The sequence below is a fragment of the Bos mutus genome, chromosome 8 (assembly GCF_027580195.1).
Source record: "Bos mutus isolate GX-2022 chromosome 8, NWIPB_WYAK_1.1, whole genome shotgun sequence".
Classification (NCBI taxonomy): domain Eukaryota; kingdom Metazoa; phylum Chordata; class Mammalia; order Artiodactyla; family Bovidae; genus Bos; species Bos mutus.
Window position 1 is genome coordinate 25,560,699 of NC_091624.1, and position 18,281 is coordinate 25,578,979.

The following is an 18,281-nucleotide window of genomic DNA, read 5'->3' on the forward strand; positions in this document are numbered from 1 at the left end:
GAAAATACTTCAAGACATGGGAATACCAGACCACCTGACCTGCCTCCTGAAAAATCTGTATACAGGTCAACAAGCAACAGTTAGAACTGGACACGGAACAGCAAACTGGTTCCAAATTGGGAAAGGAGTATGTCAAGGCTGTATATCATCACCCTGCTTATTTAACTTCTATGCAGAGACATCATGTGAAATGCCAGGCTGGAAGAAGCACAAACTGTAATCAAGATTGCTGGGAGAAATACCAGTAACATCAGATATGCAGATGACACCACACTTATGGCAGAAAGTGAAGAGGAAGTAAAGAGCCTCTTGATGAAAGTGAAAGAAGAGAGTAAAAAAAAAATGGCTTAAAACTCAACATTCAGAAAACTAAGATCATGGCATCTGGTGCCATCACTTCATGGCAAATAGATGGGGAAACAATGGAAACAGTGAAAGACTTTATTTTGGGGGCTCTGAAATCACTGTGGATGGTGACTGCAACCATGAAATCAAAAGTCACTTGCTCGTTGGAAGAAAAGCTATGATCAACCTAGACAGCATACTAAAAAGCAGAGCCATTACTTTGCCAACAAAGGTCCATCTAGTCAAAGCTATGGTTTTTCCAGTAGTCATGTATAGATGTGAGAGGTGAACTATAAAGAAAGCTGAACACTGAAAAATTGATGCTTTTGAACTTTGGTGTTGGAGAAGACTCTTGAGTGTCCCTCGGACTGCAAGATGATCAAGCCAGTCAGTACTAAAGGAATCAGTCCTGAATATTCATTGGAAAGAGTGATGCTGAAGCTGAAGGTCCATTACTTTGGCCACCTGATGCAAAGAACTGTCATTAGGAAAAAACCCTGATGCTGGGAAAGACTGAAAGCCAGAGGAGAAGGACATGACAGAAGATGAGATGCTTGAATGGCATCACCGACTCAATGGACATGAGTGTAAGCAAGCTCTGGGAATTGGTGATGGACAGGGAAGCCTGGCGTGCTCCAGTCCATGGAGCACATGGGGTCACAAAGAGTCGGACACGACTGTGTAACTGAACTGAATATATGTGTTATATTTTATATTAAATTGTTATTTATATCACTAAATCATTATTATATCATGAAATATTTGTATCACTAAATTATAGAAACTAAAATATACATTCGAGCGTGCTAAGTCTGTTCGGTTTGGTTTGGTTCAGTCACTCAGTTGTGTCCGACTCTTTGAGACCCCATGAATCACAGCACGCCAGGCCTCCCTGTCCATCACCAACTCCCGGAGTTCACTCAGACTCATGTCCATCGAGTCAGTGATGCCATCCAGCCATCTCATCCTCTGTCGTCCCCTTCTCCTCTTGCCCCCAATCCCTCCCAGCATCAGAGTCTTTTCCAATGAGTCAACTCTTCTCATGAGGTGGCCAAAGTACTAGAGTTTCAGCTTTAGCATCATTCCTTCCAAAGAAATCCCAGGGCTCATCTCCTTCAGAATGGACTGGTTGGATCTCCTTGCAGTCCAAGGGACTCTCAAGAGTCTTCTCCAACACCACAGTTCAAAAGCCTCAATTCTTCGGTGCTCAGCTTTCTTCACAGTCCAACTCTCACATCCATGCATGACCACAGGAAAAACCATAACCTTGACTAAATGGACCTTTCTTGGCAAAGTAATGTCTCTGCTTTTGAATATGCTATCTAGGTTGGACATAACTTTCCTTCCAAGGAGTAAGCGTCTTTTAATTTCATGGCTAGTCACCATCTGCAGTGATTTTGGAGCCCAGAAAAATAAAGTCTGACACTGTTTCCACTGTTTCCCATCTATTTCCCCTGTTTCCCCATCTATTTCCCATGAAGTGATGGGACCGGATGCCATGATCTTCGTTTTCTGAATGTTCAGCTTTAAGCAAACTTTTTCACTCTACTCTTTCACTTTCATCAAGAGGCTTTTGAGTTCCTCTTCACTTTCTGCCATAAGGGTGCTGTCATCTGCATATCTGAGGTCACTGATATTTCTCCTGGCAATCTTGATTCCAGCTTGTGCTTCTTCCAGCTCAGCATTTCTCATGATGTACTCTGCATATAAGTTAAATAAGCAGGGTGACAATATACAGCCTTGACGTACTCCTTTTCCTATTTGGAACCAGTCTGTTGTTCCATGTCCAGTTCTAACTGTTGCTTCCTGACCTGCATATAGGTTTCTCAAGATGCAGGTCAGGTGGTCTGGTATTCCCATCTCTTTCAAAATTTTCCATAGTTTATTGTGATCCACACAGTCAAAGGCTTTGGCATAGTCAATAAAGCAGAAACAGATGTTTTTCTGGAACTCTCTTGCTTTTTCGATGATCCAGCGGATGTTGGCAATTTGATCCCTGGTTCCTCTGCCTTTTCTAAAACCAGCTTGAACATCAGGAAGCTCACGGTTCACATATTGCTGAAGCCTGGCTTGGAGAATTTTGAGCATTACTTTACTAGTGTGTGAGATGAGTGCAATTGTGCAGTAGTTTGAGCATTCTTTGGCATTGCCTTCCTTTGGGATTGGAATGAAAACTGACCTTTTCCAGTCCTGTGGCCACTGCTGAGTTTTCCAAATTTGCTGGCATATTGAGTGCAGCACTATCACAGCATCATCCTTCAGGATTTGAAATAGTTCAACTGGAATTCCATCACCTCCACTAGCTTTGTTCATAGTGATGCTTCCTAAGGTCCACTTGACTTCACATTCCAGGATGTCTGGCTCTAGGTGAGTGATCACACAATCATGATTATCTTGGTTGTGAAGATCTTTTTTGTACAGTTCTCCTGTGTATTCTTGCCACCTCTTCTTAATATCTTCTGCTTCTGTCAGGTCCATACCATTTCTGTCCTTTATTGAGCCCATCTTTGCATGAAATGTTCCCTTGGTATCTCTAATTTTCTTGAAGAGATCTCTAGTCTTTCCCATTCTGTTGTTTTCCTCTATTTCTTTGCATTGATCACTGAGGAAGGCTTTCTTATGTCTCTTAAGTCTCTTCAGTCATGTCCAACTCTTTGCAACCCTATGGACTGTAACCCACCAGGTTCTTCTGTCCATGGGAGTCTCCAGGCAAGAGTACTGGAATGGGTTGCCATGCCCTCCTTCAGGGATCTTGCCCACCAAGGGATCAAATACATGTCTCTTAAGTCTCCTGCACTGGTAGGCAGGTTCTTTACCACTAGCATCATCTAGGAAGCCCAAAACAAAATTTTTGAAAGATAGTAAAGAAAAAAACCTATCACTTCACTGAAAGATAGTAAATAAAAGCTATATAATTAACCATTGTTGAAAAGGAATATTAGCTTGGTGCAAATAATTGCAGTTTTTACATTGTTGAAATTTGCCATTTGATATTGGGATACATTCTTAAGTAAATGTGGTTATATTATACATCATTTTAATGCACATTTCTCATTTTATATTTTTTTCTAATGACATTACTTGCTGCTTATTTCAGAGAAGGCAGTGGCACCCCACTCCAGTACTTTTGCCTGGAAAATCCCATGGACGAAGGAGCCTGGTGGGCTGCAGTCCATGGGGTCGCTAAGAGTCAGACACGACTGAGCGACTTCTCTTTCACTTTTCACTGTCATGTATTGGAGAAGGAAATAGCAACCCACTCCAGTGTTCTTGCCTGGAGAATCCCAGGGACGGGGGAGCCTGGTGGGCTGCCATCTATGGGGTCGCACAGAGTCGGACACGACTGAAGAGACTTAGCAGCAGCAGCAGCTGCTGCTTTTTTTATTTTTATTTTACTTTTATTTAAACTATGGAAATGATGTTAGATAAAAAGCAAATTCGAATGTTTTTCTTGAGTTCAAAATGGGTCATAAGGCAACACAGACAACTCACAACATCAACAACACATTTGACTCAGGAACTGCTAATGAACATGCAGTGCAGTGGTGGTTCAAGAAGTTTTGCAAAGTAGATGAGAGCCTTGAAGATGAAGAGAGTAGTGGCCGACATCAGAAGTTGACAATGGCCAACTGAGAGCCATCATCGAAGCTGATCCTCTTACAACTATACAAAAAGTTGCAAATAACTCAATGTTGACCATTCTATAATCATTCAGCATTTGAAGCAAACTGGAAAGGTGAAAAAGCTCAATAAGTGGGTGCCTCGTGAGTTGACTGAAAATTTAAAAAAAAAAATTTTTTTTTTCATTTTGAAGTATCATCTCTTATTCTAGACAACAACAACGAACCATTTCTTGATTGGATTGTGATTTCCAAGGAAAAGTGGATTTTATATGACAACCAGAGATGACCAGCTCAGTGGTTGGACTGAAAAGAAGTTCCAAAGCACTTCCAAAGCCAAACTTGTGCCAAGAAAAAAAATGTCATCATCACTATTTAGTGGTCGGCCGCCTGTCTTATCTACTACAATTTTCTGAATCTCAGTGAAACCTTATATCTAAGAAGTAGGCTCAGCAAATTGATGAGTTGCACTGAAAACCACAAAGCCTGCAACCAGCATTGGTCAACAGAAAGGATTGATTCTTCTTCATGACAATACCCAGTCTTATGTCACACAACCAACACTTCAAAAGCTGAACCAATTGGGCTACGAAGTTTTGCCTCATCCCCCATATTTGCCTGAACTCTCACCAACCAACTACCACTCTTCAAGCCTCTCAACAACTTTTTGCAGGGAAAACACTTCCACAACCAGCAGAATGCAGAAAAATGTTTTCTAAGAGTTCACAAAATCCTGAAGCATGGATTTTTATGCTACAGGAATAAACAAACTAATTTCTCATTGGCAAAAATGTGTTGATTGTAAAGGTCCTTATTTTGATTAATAAAAATGTGTGTGAGCCTAGTTATAATGATTTAAAATTTATGGTATGAAATCACAATTACATTTGCACCATGATACTTTGCATGATACTTTGTTGGTTTAAAACTCAACATTCAAAAAACTAAGATCATGGCAGCTGGTCCCATCACTTCATGGCAAATAGATGGGGAAACAATGGAAACAGTGGCTGACTTTTTTCTGGGCTCCTAAATCACTGGAGATAGTGACTGTAGCCATGAAATTAAAAGACACTTACTCCTTAGAAGAAAAGCTATGACCAACCTAGACAGCATATTAAAAAGCAGAGACATTACTTTACCAGCAAAGGTCCATTTAGTCAAAGCTATGGTTTTTCCATTAGTCATGTATGATGTGGGAGTTGGACTACAAAGAAAGCTGAACACCGAAGAACTGATGCTTTCGAAGACTCTTGAGAGTCCCTTGGACTTCAAGGAGATCAAACCAGTCAATTCTAAAGGAAATCAGTCCTGAATATTCATTGGAAGGACTGATGCTGAAGCTGAAGCTCCAATACTTTGGCCACCTGATGCGAAGAACTGACTCACTGGAAAAGACCCTGATGCTGTCAAAGATTGAAGGCAGGAGGAGAAGGAGATGACAGGATGAGATGGTTGGATGACATCACCAACTCAATGGACATGAGTTTGGGAGTTGGTGAGGGACAGGGAAGCCTGGCATGCTGCAGTCCATGGGGTCGCAAAGAGTCGGACACGATTGAGCAAATGAACTGGACTGAACATATTTAAAACTAAAGCCAAAACTCTTCTCCTTCGTACATCCATTCTTCATATCCCACACTATTCTTTAATAATTCAAATTTCCCCTGACTCAGAACATCTTCCCTAGATTTTCTCAAATTAACTTTGATTCACTGTTAAAAGTATTTATCTGATTCTAGTAAGAAAATGAATGGATAAAAAATACAAAGCCTATCTTCTTTATTGTCTGAGCCACCAGGGAATCATTTATTAGATATTCCTTCTGAAAAACCAAGGGCTTCCCTGATAGCTCAGTTGGTAGAGAATCCACCTGCAATGCAGGAGACCCTGGTTCAATCCCTGAGTTGGGAAGATCTGCTGGAGAAGGGATAGGCTACCCACTCCAATATTCTTGGGTTTCCTTTGTGTCTCAGCTTGTAAAAAATCTGCCTGCAATGCAGGAGACATGGGTTTGATCCCTGGGTTGGGAATTACATGGACTATATAGTCCACGGGGTCACAAAGAGTTGGACATGACTGAGCAACTTTCACTTTCACTTTCTAGAAAACCAAATGATTAATTCCAATAATCACTGCTCCCAATTAGACCAACCTAAAGAAGCACTCGACAAAAAGCATCTGGAATTAGTCAACACAGAATGCATAATCTTCCACCGGGATACCACAAAACCCTATGTTTCATTGATGACCAAGCAAAAATTATTACATTTTGGGAGGGAAGTTCTAATTCACTGACTCTATTCACCAGAAATTGCACCTTTGGATTTCCATTTATTTTGGTCTTTCCAAAATTCTCTTAATGGAAAAAATTTCAATTCCCTGGAAGACTAAAAAGGCACCTAGAACAGTTCTTTGCTCAAAAAGATAAAAAGTTTTTGGGAAGATGGAATTCTGAAGTTGCCTGGAAAATGGCTAAGGTAGTGGAACAAAATGCTGTATATGATGCTCAGTGAAGTGGTTGATGAAAATGAAAAGCATGTCTTTTATTTCTACTTTAAAACTGAAGAAACTTTTTGGCCAACCCAATGCATAATAATACATACACACATATAATGATACACACATATACATATATAATAATACATATACATACATAATGATTCACATACATACATAATGATGCACACACATATATAAATGCATAATGTTACACAATATATACATATATGATACACACAAACATAATGATATAAACACATATACATAATAATACACCCATATACATATAATACACCCATATACATACATAATAGTATACATATTTAATGATACACATACATATTTACACACATTTTGGCCTCCAGTATATTTCACTCTTAGATAGTCACCATTTCTAGAGAAACCTACACATCCATATGAACATATCCTGATGACTGTACTAATTTTATTTTCAGGACCAAAGACAAACCACATTTCAGCTGGCCAGCTACACTATCCTTCCAAGAGGCCAATATCTCCTAAGTGAATTCTTGCAAAGATTGCAAGCATTTAAAAATTGCACTAGAAATAGAAACAGAGTCATCCTTGCAGTAAAACAAATATAGAGATGAATTCCATAGGCACTGTGCAGACAGCAGGAAAATGTTGTTTCAGGAACAGTAACCAGCCTCCTTGGAGTTAGTTATTGCTTCTCAGACTGTGGTCATCTAAGTCCTCTGTCACTGACACAGATTGTTGGCAGATCAGATCTACCATGCTAGTGGGTTTCACCTGGTGGGTCAAGGCTCCTACCTCTACCTGTGGTACTGGCTCTTACCTGGTGGGATAGGGTGGGTTCTCACCTGGGGAGTCAGAGCTCATGGGAATACTGAACCCTTCCCACTGTGCCACTTAATAGTCATCAACAGGAAAGATTTATTTTTACTAAAACTAAGCCTACACATTGCTTGACAAACTATTACACTGCAGATTTGGTGATATGCGTTGTATGGTCAGTATAATGGAGAAAGAATCTTTTCTCTTGTATTTTTCAAGTGAACGTCTAAAGAAAAAAATCTGTAGCCTTTGGGTCCTAGCTCAATGAATCAAAAGATATAGCTGCCTTCAAGAAATGGGTAGTAATAACCTGGGAAAAGTTCTTGCCTAATTTCTAGTCTTGAAGCTGATTTTCTTGAGTTTCTAGACAGATGATTATCTCAAAATCCAAGAATTGATTGGATTGTTTGTTTTGATGCTGTTAAGTATCATGAGCTGTTTGTAAATTTTGGAGGCTAATCCTTTGTTGGTCACATTATTTGCAAATTATTTTCTCCCTGCATGATCCAAAGGATACATGCACCCCAATCTTCATCACAGCACTGTTTACAATAGCCAAGACATGGAAGCAACCTGAATGTCCATCAACAGAGGAATGGATAAAGAAAATGTGGTACACATATACAGTGGAATATTACTCAGCCATTAAAGAGAATTAAATAATGCCATTTGCAGTAACATGGATGGACCTAGAGAGGGTCATACTGAGTGAAGTCAGACAGAGAAGGAGAAATATTGTATGATATTCCTTACATGTGAAATCTAAAAAGAAATGATACAAATGAACTTATTTACAAAATAGAAAGAAACTCCCAGACTTAGAGAATGAACATATAATTGCCAGGGGAAAGGAATAGTTAGGGAGTTTGGGATGGATATGTATACACTGCTATATTTAAAATGGATAACCAACAAGGACCTACTGTATTGCATAGGGAATTCTGCCCAATGTTATGTGGCAGCCTGGATGAGAAGGGTTTTGGGGGAGAATGGATATATGTATTATGGCTGAGTCCTTTTGCTCTTCAACTGAAGCTATCACAATGTAGTTAGTTGGCTATTTGTTGTTACTGTTGTTTAGTCACTAAGTCATGTTCAACTCTTTGCCACCCCATGGACTATAACCCACCAGGCTCCTCTGTCCTTGGAATTTCCCAGCAAGAATATTGGAGTGGGTTGCCATTTCCTTCTCCAGGGGTTCTTCCTGACCCAGGGATCAAAACCACATCTCCTGCTTTGCAGGCAGATTCTTTACCACTGAGCCATCTGGAAAGACCCCTATTAAAAATAAAAAGTTTTTTTAAAAAATCCAAGAATAGAGACAAAAAAGAGATTTTTAACTGTTAAAGTTATCTTTCATCTTGAAAGCACAGTTTGTAGGTCTGAGTTTAGAGCTTCTTATATGACTTTCTTCCTTGGGGAAAAAAGAACTCAGGATACAATGTAAGGGAGCCTTCATGTTGCAAGAAGTAAAATGGAAAAACTCTGATTCGAGGAGGTAAAGAAAGGGATGTATATATGATATTATACATGTTTCAACGAGTCGCCAGTCCAGGTTCGATGCACAATACTGGATGCTTGGGGCTGGTGCACTGGGATGACCCAGAGGAATGGTATAGGGAGGGAGGAGGGAGGAGGGTTCAGGATGGGGAACACATGTATACCTGTGGTGGATTCATTTTGATATATGGAAAAACCAATAAAATATTGTAAAGTTAAAATAAAATAAAATGAAAAAAAAAAAGAAAGGGATGTAGAGAGAGTGAGAAAACCAAGATGGAAAAAGCCAGATGGCTTTACGGATTTATGCAGGATCTTTGTGCAAGATGTTGAATATAGGAAAAATCCAATGTTGATGGATTTGGGCAGACAGGCTCCTCTGGGAACATTCACAATCCCCTTGACCATGTTCAGCTGTCCTGAGGGTGGTACAGCAACTGAGAAGGGGCTGCATTTGTATGACAGAGGGAGCAGAGGATTTCAGGGTGGTGAGCAAGAATAGGGACAAAATCAGGGCTTGGAGAGAGAGGGTTGCTTTCTCAGTGACTTTAGCAGACTCCCTCCTCTTCAACAAATATAAATGCAAATTTAAAAGATGAAATGGGTTGTGGAAGACAACACGGGAATCCTGAGCAATGCAGCAATCTGAGCAAGCCTCCATTATCCCCACCCCAAGTGTTTAGGAAGTAGCTCAACACTAGGAGAATGCCAGCAGAGCCTGGAGGGAACCCAGGAGCCCTGAGTTCTCCTCTGTATGAAGGGGAGAGATTTGGGAAAGGCTTTATTTTCTCCTCTGTCGGGGGAGAGTTGGTGGGGGAGGGCCTGATCATTTTTCTCCCCTGACCCAAGAAGGCTCTCACAGTAGGGGTCCGCCTGTCTGGCAGTGCCCTGTGGTCCTTCCTCCACCCCTGTATCCCCTTCCACAGTGCTGGCAGGAGAAGCCATGCCCCCTCCTCAGCAGAGAGGACTGCACTTTCATCCCCACTGGGTCTCCCCAGCAGAAGGTTCTGATCTGTCCACTGTTTCCAGCTTTGTCACTGCTTGAGAAAACCTAACTGCATTAAAAGCCACAGACAGGCAAAGTAAGAAATTAAAAAAAAATTTGAGGAGAAACTAGGAGGGTTGGATGAGAACATTTATATTAACCCCAATCCTGCTCGGGGCCTTTTCCTCTCTTTTTCTTCCTCCTCTCTTCCCTGAACCAATACTAAATTAACAACCTGGTAACCATCCTTTCATAATTTTCTCTTTATTATATGCAAACAAGTATATATAGATATATATGTATATATATAATATGTATATAATATTTGAAAAAATGAAAACATGTAAAAATGAAAGAAATATATATCTCTGCAACTGTCTCTTTAGTCTAATAATACATTGTGGAAACATGCAGCTATTTATTGATTGTACCCCCAAACCTGTCTCCCTTGCAATTCATGCTTAGACTAGGAATGAAAGAGAGCATTACTTCTAACCACAAATAGCCATGCTGATCACTCTTTTAGGTGATGTTCTGCCAATCTGAATGTCAGTGACCCATTATTGGTACTTGAATTTTGCCTGCTGGTTTTTGGTGGAGCTGAGCACCCTGCCAAGGTTAGCAGATCACCCAGCTTTTTTCTTCTGTGCCCACTGGTCCACTAGCCTGTCTCTCCATACCGCCTTCTCTGAGCTTCAACCCCAGTGATCATTGTTTGGAGGGTTTTAAATAGAGGAGATGTGTGATCTGCTCTATATCTTTTAAAGATGTCCCCAGCTGATGTGAAAAGAAAGAACTATATGGGCAAGAGTAGAAACAAGGGCACCCATTCGGCAGGTTTGGTAGTTACGCCTGCAGAAGGTGAGGCGGCTTGGACTAGTGTGAGGATTTTAATGGAAGTGTTAAACATTTCATGAAATCTAGCATTTGTCACTGGATTGTTTTCCTTGTTTTTCCTATAACTTTTACTAAGAATGATTGCCAGATTTTATCTTTCAGTGTCAACATGATCTCATGGCTTTTATTTTTTAATTGGATGTCAAAAGTTGACTATTACTGAACTATCCTTGAAGTTATTTTATGAGTTGCTTTTAAAAACACTACAAGATTCTATTTTGCAACATTTTATTCATAATTGGGATTGACATATTTCTTTTTTAAAGTGTATTATTGTAAAATAACTTATAACAATAGTTTCTCTGGTAAACTGAGTGACTTTACAACTTCTTTTCTCTTCTGTGGTCTGGAATACTTTAAAGATCATTGGAATTATCAATTACTTAACGGTTAGGTAGAATTTAGTTGTGAAGTCGTATGTCCATCGTGTCTTTTTAAAAAAGCAATGCACTTCAATCATATTTTCAATTTTTATATGAAAAATATTATGTTTTCTTCTTCTAATTTGCATTTTGATAGGAAATTGTAAGTTGTATTACCAAGAAGTTGTATGTAGTATTCTCTTGTAATTGGTTTGATCATCTGTATCTATGACAACACTCCCTTTTCTAATCTTGTGTGACATTTATACCTCCACCCTGTGTTCACTCATTAGGCTTATGAAAATTTTGTCTGTTTTGTTGGTCTTTTTAAAAAATTAACTTTCAATAAAAACAACCAAAAAAAAAAAAATGAAGGCATGTCACCAGCATGTTGTATGGAAAGAAAAATACTAACTTTCAGAAGTATTGGTACCATTCATTGGGATATTCATTGGAAAGACTGATATTCTTTGGAAGGACTGATGCTGAAGCTGAAACTACAATACTTTGGCCACCTGATGCAAAGAACTGACTCATTGGAAAAGATCTTGATGCTGGAAAAGATTGAAGGCTAGAGGAGAAGGGGACAACAGAGGATGAGATGGTTGGGTGGTATCACTGACTCGATGGTGATGGATTTGGTGATGGACAGGGAAGCCTAGCATGCTGCAGTCCATGGGGTTGGAAGGAGTTGGTCACACGACTGAGCAACTGAACTGACTTAATAAACCATAGAGGAAAATAATAGGAAAAAGAATGTGTGTGTGTGTGTGTGTGTAATGAATCACTATATAGCAGAAATTAACATAACATTGAAACCCAACTATGTGTGCATGCCAAGTTGCCTCAATCATGTCCAACTCTCTGCGACTCCATGGACTACAGCCCTCTGTGCTCCTCTGTCTATGGGATTCTCCAGGCAAGAATACTAGAGTGGGTTTTTCCAGGAAATCTTCCCGACCCAGGTATCGAACACGTATCTCTTAAGTCTCCTGCATTGGCAGACATGGTCTTTACCACCAGTGCCACTTGGAAAGCCTGGAAATCAACTATACCTCAATAAAACAAATTTTAAAAATAATTAAAATTCTGAGCCTCTAGGAGAGGCACATGCAGAGTTGATGCTCTGTCTTTGTTATGATTTTACTCTCTTACCTAACTGAAAAATTCTAACCTGACTTGATATATCAAAAATTAGGAAAAGAAGTCAGTTCAGGGCTGCCCTGATGGCTCAGTGATAAAGAATCTGCCTGCCAATGCAGGAGACACGGGTTTGATCCCTGGTCTGGGAAGATTCCACATGCCACAGAGCAACTAAGCCTGTGCATCACAACTACTGATCCTGTGCTTTAGAGGCCAGGAGCCGCAAGTACTGAACCCATGTGCCGCAGTTACTGAAGCCTGAGCGCCTAGAGCCTGTGCCCCACAAGAGAAGCCACTGCAACGAGAAGCCGGTGCACTCCAGCTAGAGAGTAGCCCCCACTCACCTCAATTAGAGAAAAAGCCCTTGCAGCAATGAAGACCCAGCACGCTCATACATAAATAAACAAAAAGAAATTTCCAATTCACCAATCATTTTTGCTGAAATAACTAAGTTCAGGCTACCATTAACACAGTAATAACAGAACAAAAGAATGATAAATGACTGTTACTGTTGAGCTGTACTCTTTCAAAAGGACAGTCTCTACAAGTTTCTCAATGTTGCATGCAGGAAAGGTTTCTAAAGGACAAAGAAGTGCTACAGGATGCCAGCAGACATTTATTTAAATGTCATTTATGCACTGGGTAATGAGAATTGAAGGAGTTCCATTTGAGATAATAAACCAATTTTTGCAAGAGAAGATGAAATAATTAATTATTCAAGGGCAATGGCTTCTCCTTCAACTTCATTTTCACAGACCACATTTACCCTTAGCTGTTTAAATAAGAAAACAGGCTGCACTCTACATTAACAAGTATCTGCTTAAAGAAGAAACCAACCTTAGTTAATGCGGGAACCCTGTCTGTGATTTTTCCATAAACTTTGCTAGTCTCGAGCACTATATCCAGGCAAGGCAAGATCCCTTCTCTCCCGTTGTTAGGATGATGGTAGCCAGATGGGCTGTAGTTCCAGAAAGGTCTGCGTAACAGATAAACAGAGTTGGACCCCTCAGATTCAGCAAAGGGAAGCTTCCCACCAGAGAGATTATAGGTTTGCTTTCAAATAGTCCCCTTAGGAAAATGTTGCTGAATGGGAGACTTCTGGGACTTGAACTTGGTAAAAATTCATTTTGGCTCTTGCAACATCCTTCTAGGTTTTCTGGGAACTAAGGGGAAACATTCATACACATATCTGGTGAAGCCCTATGTTATAATAAGGATACTGTCAAACTTTAAGGAGCAGATGATGTCAAGTATATTCTACTTTGCCAGCTGGTCTTGCCATTTACCTCCTCTAGGTCTTAATGTTCCAAAGAGTTATACTAGGTGGTTTCTGTGTTCTCTTTCAGTTATAAATTTAGGAATTTGGGATGATGTAAAATAGAGGACTTCCAGTTCAACATGACAGATTAGGTGCATGTGTGTGTGTGTGTGTGTTTATTATAAGGAACTAGCTTATATGATTATGGAGGCTGACAAGTCTCAAGACATCCACTCAGCAAGTTGGAGACCCAGGAAAGCCTTCTTTCTGAAAGAACTTCTAGTCTGAAAGTTGGCAGGTTCAAGACCCATGAGGAATCTCTGTTTCTATTTGAGTTAAAAGGCAGGAAAAAGTCAGTGTCCAAGTTCAAAGATGCTCAGGCAGGAAAAATTCCCTCTTAGTCAGGGGATGGTTGACCTTTTGTTTTAGGTCGTCAATTGATGAAGGCCCATCTATTACTGGGTGGGACAAATCTGCTTTACTCAGTCTACCAATTTATGTGTTAATCTCATTTAAAAATATTTTCTCAGCAACATTTTTATTTGGTCAACAATGCCTGACCAAATATCTGGGCACCCTGTGGCTCAGTCAAGTTAAAAATTAAAATTAATTGTTACACCCATCAAAGGCATCAAGAAATTCTAAGAAAGGATAGGAGTGTGAGGAGTTAGGTATGGATGATCTAGGGCTGATAGAATTTTATAGGAGGAGACTGGAATAGAAGGAAGAGAAGGTTCTTTCTGTGGTGACCCCTAGGGTTAGGTGGCACGGAGAATATGAGTGGAGAGGAATAGCCTAAACCAAAACAGTTAGTTTAAAAAACACTCTCTTTAGAAGGGTTGAAATGATAGTTTCCTCCATATTGGGTTGGAGTCGTGAGCTAAACCTAGAGATGAAAACAAATTAACAATCAATGCAGAAATGAAATTATTTTTGCCGAAGAGGACTGGTGTCAGAGTTTGTGCTCCAGAGTAGCATCCTCCTGGACTCAGCACCTGGAGAGGAGCCCAGGTTGCTTCTGTGATCCCTCCTGATACCCAATACAGTAAAGCCTGGCAGTTAACTCTCCCTGCCCACAGCCATAGAGCTGGGGCCAGCTCCCTCATCCATGGAGGAAGCTGAGGAAGATGGAGGAAACCCACAGGAAATACTTTTATTGATCAACCAAAGCTTCCATTAATGAAAATGATATCTTTGTAGAAAAAAAATCCAGTGGTCAACCTAGGGGCACTAGACACTGGAAGATGTGATACTCTGTTGTTTATGCCCTAATAAGGTATAGCACAGTCACTTAGGTGAGGCATAAACATGCCCACCTCTATCCAAGGTGGAAAGTTAACTCTCGACACTCCCATTAACTCAAAGGATAAGATCTGTAATAACACATTAGATTTGGGGGATTTCAGGCATTTGTATTAATACAAGGAGAGCTGCTCACTGAACTCTCATTATATTTTTTCCTGTAAACAACTTTATTTTTTAATTAATTTTTATTTCACTTTAATGATATTTCACTTATTTTTCTGTTTACTGTGAGAGGTGAGCAGAAAACCCTAGCACAAGATCAGTCATCTCCTTTCCCTTTTAGTTCAGTTGAGCCACTTTTTCATCGTCCCGTTTAACATAGAAGTTATTTTCATTCCTGCCATTAAGGCTTTTTACTCTACTTTACCTTGTGATCAATCCACATCCTTCTCATTCCTCAGAGCGCTTTTCCTAGGATGCCATTTCTGACCATACCCATTCTGGTATACCCAACAGTCCTGGGCATCTCTACATTGAACTATCTCAGATGCCCTTCTGTTCACCACAGAAAGTTCCCTATGCCTCCTGGACAACCAGATTCTCAAGGACAAGAGAAATGTTTCAGATTATTTTGTGTCCTTCCCAGATTGTCAACTTCAGCAGTCAATAAAAATTGATTAGAGGACAGACAAGAAATTCAGGCAAGGTTTTACTGAGGCCCCTGCTGCACCAGTGGGGAATGAGAACAAGGAACACGGTCCCTTGTTTGCTTGCTCCCTGAGTGGGTACAAGCTGGCTTCTTATATAGAGTGAGGTTGAGTGTGGGTTCAGGGCTCAGACCAAAGGGATGGTTTAGGTGTTTTGCTCAACCTTTGGTTGTGTTGAGTACAGAGGTCATGTGCAGTATTTTGCTTTTACTCCCAACTCTTCAGAAGTGGCAACTGAGATTTTTTGGTCTTTTTTGTGTCATGTCCAGAATTTGCCCCAACTGCACATGTACACAATTATTTTAGGTCCTTTATAGTTCCTTTGTATTTTGTTGCTCAAGAAGACATTTTTCCAAATGCAAACCTTTAAACACTGCAGCAAAGTGTCCTAGGTTCCTGCCTATCTAGGACTGTTCACAGTCATGGCCAGTTCTTGGGAGGCCTTGATTCCACAGATAGAGTGAGAATGTGCCCTGTGCCCTTCTCTGTTCTCATATTCCTACCTGCTCAGGAATGACCACTGTCCTGAATTTGGCTAAAATTATCCTATTTCTCTTTATACTTTAACTACGTTAGTATCCCAAAATGATAGGATTCTTTCAACATTTTCAACATTCTATAATATCCTACCATTTATGTTCTTTTCAACTCCCTTTTCTCACATGCTAGTGAAATAATGTTCAAAATTCTCCAAGCAAGGATTCAGCAATACGTGAACCTTGAACTTTCAGATGTTCAAGCTGGTTTTAGAAAAGGCAGAGGAACCAGAGATCAAATCGCCAACATCCGCTGGACCATAGAAAAAGCAAGAGAGTTCCAGAAAAACATCTATTTCTGCTTTATTGACTATGCCAAAGCCTTGGACTGTGTGGATCACAATAAACTGTGGAAAATTCTGAAAGAGATGGGAATACCAGACCACCTGACTTGCCTCTTGAGAAACCTGTATGCAGGTCAGGAAGCAACAATTAGAACTGGATGGAACAACAAACTGGTTCCAAATAGGAAAAGGAGTATGTCAAGGCTGTATATTGTCACCCTGCTTATTTAACTTATATGCAGAGTACATCATGAGAAACGCTGGACTGGAAGAAGCACAAGCTGGAATCAAGTTTGCTGGGAGAAATATCAATAACCTCAGATATGCAGATGACACCACCCTTATGGCAGAAAGTGAAGAAGAACTAAAGAGCCTCTTGATGAAAGTGAAAAGAGGAGAGTGAGAAAGTTGGCTTAAAGCTCAACATTCAGAAAACTAAGATCACGGCATCTGGTCCCATCACTTCATGGCAAATAGATGGGGAAACAGTGGAAACAGTGGCTGATTTTATTTTTCTGGGCTCCAAAATCACTGGAGATGGTGATTGCAGCCATGAAATTAAAAGACACTTATTCCTTGGAAGGAAAGTTATGACCAACCTAGACAGCATATTAAAAAGCAGAGACATTACTTTGCCAACAAAGGTCCATCTAGTCAAGGCTATGGTTTTTCCAGTGGTCATGTATGGATGTGAGAGTTGGACTATAAAAAAAGCTGAGTGCTGAAGAATTGATGCTTTTGAACTGTGGTGTTGGAGAAGACTCTTGAGAGTCCCTTGGACTGCAAGGAGATCCAATCAGCCCATCCTAAAGGAGATCAGTCCTGGGTGTTCGTTGGAAGGAATGATGTTGAAGCTGAAACTCCAATACTTCGGCCACCTGATGCAAAGAGCTGACTCATTTGAAAAGACCCTGATGTTGAGAAAGATTGAGGGCAGGAGGAGAAGGGGACGACAGAGGATGAGATGGTTGGATGGCATCACCGACTCAATGGACATGGGTTTGGGTGGGAATTGGTGATGGACAGGGGGGCCTGGCGTGCTGCAGTATGGGGTCACAAAGAGTCGGACATGACTGAGTGACTGAACTGAACTGAACTCCCTTTTCTCACTCATCATTGTAACTGTGAGATTTATCTGAAAATATCTTCAGATAATTCATTTTTGCTTCTGAGTAATGTTAGTTTCTTTCTACTTATATTGTTTCTATTGATTACTACTTTTCACATTCAGTTCAGTTCAGTCGCTCAGTCATGTCCAACTCTTCAGGACCCCATGAATTGCAGCACGCCAGGCCTCCCTGTCCATCACCAACTCCCGGAGATCACCCAGACTCACGTCCATCCAGTCAGTGATGCCATCCAGCCATCTCATCCTCTGTTGTCCCCTTCTTCTCCTGCCCCCAATCCCTCCCAGCATCAGAGTCCTTTCCAATGAGTCAACTCTTCGCATGAGGTGGCCAAAGTACTGGAGTTTCAGCTTTAGCATCATTCCTTCCAAAGAAATCCCAGGGCTGATCTCCTTCAGAATGGACTGGTTGGATCTCCTTGCAGTCCAAGGGACTCTCAAGAGCCTTCTCCAACACCACAGTTCAAAAGTATCATTCTTCGGCACTCAGCCTTCTTCACAGTCCAACTCTCACATCCATACATGACCACAGGAAAAACCATAGCCTTGACTAGATGAACCTTTGTTGGCAAAGTAATGTCTCTGCTTTTGAATATGCTATCTAGGTTGGTCATAACTTTCCTTCCAAGGAGTAAGTGTCTTTTAATTTCATGGCTGCAGTCGCCATCTGCAGTGATTTTGGAGACCCAAAAAATAAAGTCTGACACTGTTTCCACTGTTTCCCCATCTATTTCCCATAAAGTGATGGGACCGGATGCCATGATCTTCGTTTTCTGAAGGTTGAGCTTTAAGCAAACTTTTTCACTCTCCACTTTCACCTTCATCAAGAGGCTTTTTAGTTCGTCTTCACTTTCTGCCATAAGGGTGTTGTCATCTGCATATCTGAGGTTATTGACATTTCTCCCAGCAATCTTGATTTCCGGCTTGTGTTTCTTCCAGTCCAGCGTTTCTCATG